The 4,401-nt window shown below is 41.4% G+C and overlaps 1 protein-coding gene across 4 annotated transcripts in view; it reads right to left on the bottom strand.

Annotated features, from left to right (window-relative positions):
• Positions 1-4,401, bottom strand: part of RPS6KA3 (ribosomal protein S6 kinase A3) — a 94,439-nt gene that overhangs the window by 55,313 nt on the left and 34,725 nt on the right. The gene's annotated exons all lie outside the window — the stretch shown is intronic.

Raw genomic sequence — 4,401 nt, 5'->3', positions numbered from 1 at the left:
CACAAGTAAAACTGCTCAGCTCCCTCTGGGAGCCATACCAATTAACTGTTTAACCACTGTAATTACAACAAGTTATAAAGATATTTTTTTTAAACAGTATTTACATCCCTAAGAGAAACAAGAATGAACTTACACTACACCAATATAAACACCTTTATACCATTACAAAGTCGTTCTTATTTATTTGGTTTTGCAACCTATGGTAAAAAGGATACCCACCAAATGTTTTGGGCATCCTTACAATTTTAGAAATATCTGCCAAAATAAGATAGATAAAGCTTCATATTTGAAGTTTCTCACTATCTAGAATACGGATAGGGAGGGGCCTATCAAATTCACGGAGTGGGCTGTGCAGCGGCTCCTCTCATCTTGAAGGTTCCCCTGCATGCCCCACCGCTGATTGGTGGAGGGGCCTGGCTGCTTGCTCCTGAGCAGTAGGGAGGTAAAAACTGCAGTTTAAAATATGGTGCTTTTTTGCCGATGGTTTGTGAGGGGTTGGGGGTGTCTGGCAACCCTGTTATCTATTGCTGACTGGCCAGGAGGCAAAAACAGCACCATATTTAAAACTGTGATTTGCACTTCCCCACTGATTGGGAGTAGGGGGAGGGGGCAGAGGGAGCATGCAGCAGAGCTTACCCAGGCAGTGGGGTCTGTGGCTGTCCCTGTGGTGCTCCACATGTAACCAAGCCCCACTTGGAGCAGCCCATGCCACGCTCCAGCCTGCATCCACCGGCCTGGCCCTGGCCAGTGCGCACATCTTCCAGTAGGGCTGCTCCTAGTGTGGCTGCAGCTACATGGATGCTGGTCTGCTCCCCTTGCCTCCAGCTGCCTTCTACCCACTTTGTCCGCCCAGCACCATGAGTAGCCACCTCCAGGCACCAGCTAGAGTGTGATACAGGCTGCCTTGGGCAGGGCTCGGCTCGATGTGACGCACCACAGGGGCAGCCACAGACCCCACTGCCTGGCCGAGCTCTGCTGCATGTGACCCCTGCCCCTTCCCCCTACTCCTGATCAGCAGGGAGGCAACAGTTATATAAATAAGTGGTGTTTTTGCTGCCTGGCCAGTCAGTAACAGACCTGTGGCTGCCAGGGCCCCTCAGCCAACCAGCAATGAGTGGTAAAAAGGGCAGTTAAAACTGATTTTTGCCTCTGCTGCTCAGGAGCAAGCAGCAGGCCCCCTCCACCAATCAGTTCGGGGCAGGGGGTGCACAGGGGAACCTTCAAGATTAGGAGCCGCTGCATAGCCCACTCCTGCTGTGAATTTGGTAGGTCCCTACAGAAAGGATTAGATACAACCATTACACCTTTCACAGGATGAGCGAACCACGGGTTTTTGTTTGTTTATTTTGTCTTACACTTTTCTGAACCTGCCAATAATATAGAAACACATGAAAAAAGGTGACCAACAATTACCATTTATCTACTAAGCTACCAAGTTTTTATATCCTCATTGAATAGATTACTGAAAGTTCAGTGCACTTAACGATTATGGGCTACTGAGCTCAGAAAAAATTTCTATATTTCAAGTTTGACCTTTACATCAGGAATCCCCAAAAAGGTCACAAAAGTTATTTGTGGGATTGCATCTGTTCAAGCACACAGCTTTTTACTTCAGGTTTTTTTTTAAAATAAAATAAGCCTATAGGATTGGTGTAGCTCTGTTCTCCCACTCATGGGTAAGTACTGGAAGATGATAAAAGCCATCCTTCAATAAAAAAAAAAAAAAAAAAGGAGTGCTGATTAGTAAGCTGGACTCCGTCTTAGACCGGTTTATTCCTGAGCCTACTCCAAACACCAATAGGTTGGGCATGTTAAAATAAATTCATTCTGGTTTCTAAAACTGCACCCCTGTTAAAAAGTTCTCTCCTATACACTATATTTGAGAGAAGTAAAACTGTTTGCAATTAGCAAGCAGCCTTAAAGGATATCATTATCACCGATTTTGGATTAAGAGATGCTTCCAAAAAAAAGATGCAATACAGCTAAAGTACACTACCTAAGCAAAATTAACTTTGTTTGAAATGCTGACATTAAAACAAGTTACAAGATGTCATTGGGATACAAGATTGATTGATTTCATATTTTCAGCCAGAAGGGAATACCTTATTTATTTATCTGTAAGTATGCTTCTTTTAAGATATTAACTGAGTCGCTTTCAAGACTCTTACAATTAAAATACAGAAGTTTTACGACTGTGGCAACCTCTAGAAAAAGCGGTACATTGTACCCTTGCCATTTGGTTAAGGTTAACATCTTAATGCTGCAAAGTGTAATTCCTGGGCAACACCAGCATTTGTTAAAAATTTTGTATAATGACTTCTCAGTCTGTGTCTAGAGACAGAAAGAATCTCAATACACTGGTCAGCAGACACTGCTTTGTTCGTATTTTGAACCTTAACATTAAATTGAATATCAAAAGACCTTGTTTACATACAAAACATTTTACTTAATTTCAGAAACCAGTTTAGTTCAATCAGCTGGCTCTCCACGTGGCCTCTAGCTTTCATGTCAGCTCTGGGCAACGTACCAAAGCCAAAGACCCATCATCTTGGTGGCACTGTCACTACAGAACTCAAGAAAACCTGGGCCTTCACTCCCGGAGATGTGCTGTTTACCAGAAAACAGTGCACTATCAAAGTCCTACGTCTACTGTTCTCAGGCCAGGCTTTGGCTAATGTTTTGAAATACAGGCAAGTTTTTGTCAATTCCTGTGCTGGTTCTCACAAAGCTCCTGCTGCATCATGGCTCTTGCTTTTGAGAAGTGTCCCTAGCAGACATTAATATCATGGCATGATTGGAATCTGAGGAATTTCAAGCCTCTCTCCCCAAAAATCATGCATTTGCCATATGAGGTGTGTATAATAGATGCACTACATTTAGATGGGATGTAATATTCCTCAGATCTGAACTGCATGACAACTGGAGCCCAGTGATTTCAGGTATCAGGCAGGGGGCAGCTGTGCTTCAGACCCTGGGGCTGCCTCATGCCACACTCTGATGCTTAGCTAAGTGTTCGGATTGGGTATGGGACAGTCCCAGGTCCCAGTTCAAGACATGAAGTTATTCCCTGCCTGATCCTGGTGCCTGGAGGGTTCGGATCTTGGACACCAGGGCTGTCCTATGCCCAATTATAATACTCAGCTGAGCTTCAGGATGGGGAACTGAGCAGGCCTGAGTCCCAGCTTGGGGAAACATGGCACACACTCAATTTAATCACACCATAAATGTCTGCCAGGACCTGGGAGAGAAGTCTATTGCTTGCTGTTTAAATTCCCCTTACCTCCACAAAGCAGGACGTGAATAAAGCCAACTACCCCACTGAAGGCTACAGGCATATAGGAGAATCCAAGATTATCAAAATTATCTAATGGCTTTAAAATGGGTGGAAACTAAGTTCTAAATGCTGTGAAGACTTAACTGGAGCTACCAGAGGAACAATATCCTTTGTACCACAGAACCAATTTTAAATGTTAACGTAACAATTCATTCAAACACTCAATATTCACCAGTTTCAGCAAAAAGGAGAAAGTCAGTTGAAAGCTCTTACAAAGCCACGACTGAAAACAATGAAATAAATTGAGGCGCAAGGTAGAAATACACTTGGAGAAAAGGACATTATACAGTCTTTTATTTTTCATCTTACACTTGCTCAATTCTTAAGTGTCAGAATCTATGACAGTTTACATCTAAGTACGACTTATTTTCAACTGAGTTATGCTATTCTGTTTTTATTTCTTCTGGCAACAATTGCAGAATCTGAAACAAAAATACAACCTGATACTCCACATAAAACATACCCACATCTTTTATTAAAGAAAAGGAAAGGAAAGTAAATTCTTCCTTGAAATTTTGGCCACAACAGCAAAATAGGTTTTTTTATATGAATCTTATACAAACAGTAAGACAAAAAACAAATCAGAAAAATATTGGACTATACATAACATAGAAACTCAATTTAAAAAAAAAATCTAAACACAATTGTTTTAACAAAATTTGTTTGTACTCCCATGCAGAAATAATGCCATTCTTCATGAACACTTCTATTTAACCTCTAACAAAAGCTATATTAAAGTAATAGTGAAGGATGCATACATGTCAACAGAAAACCAAGAAAATTCAGTCAAGGTTCAAAACATAAAATCGTCTCTCAAAATGTTCATATGTCTGGGAGGACACCAATTACTTGGCTCTTAATATACACCACAGTAATCAAATCCCTGCTTTAAATACTGATCTTAAACTATAAACCAAAAGTACTCTCTCAGTAATACAAAACACAGTAGCTAGAAAGAAGGTTATATAGTACTGAGATTTCCACCCTTTTCCTGAAGATTACTGTGACTATGAAGAACACCTGGGAAAAAGGAAACAAAAATAGCTTCTCTTCATATAAAACCACAC

This window comes from Alligator sinensis, unplaced genomic scaffold, assembly GCF_000455745.1.
Source record: "Alligator sinensis unplaced genomic scaffold, ASM45574v1 scaffold1605_1, whole genome shotgun sequence".
Taxonomy (NCBI): Eukaryota; Metazoa; Chordata; order Crocodylia; family Alligatoridae; genus Alligator; species Alligator sinensis.
Note: the sequence above shows the minus strand (reverse complement) of the source record. Positions and strands in the feature narration are given on the sequence as shown.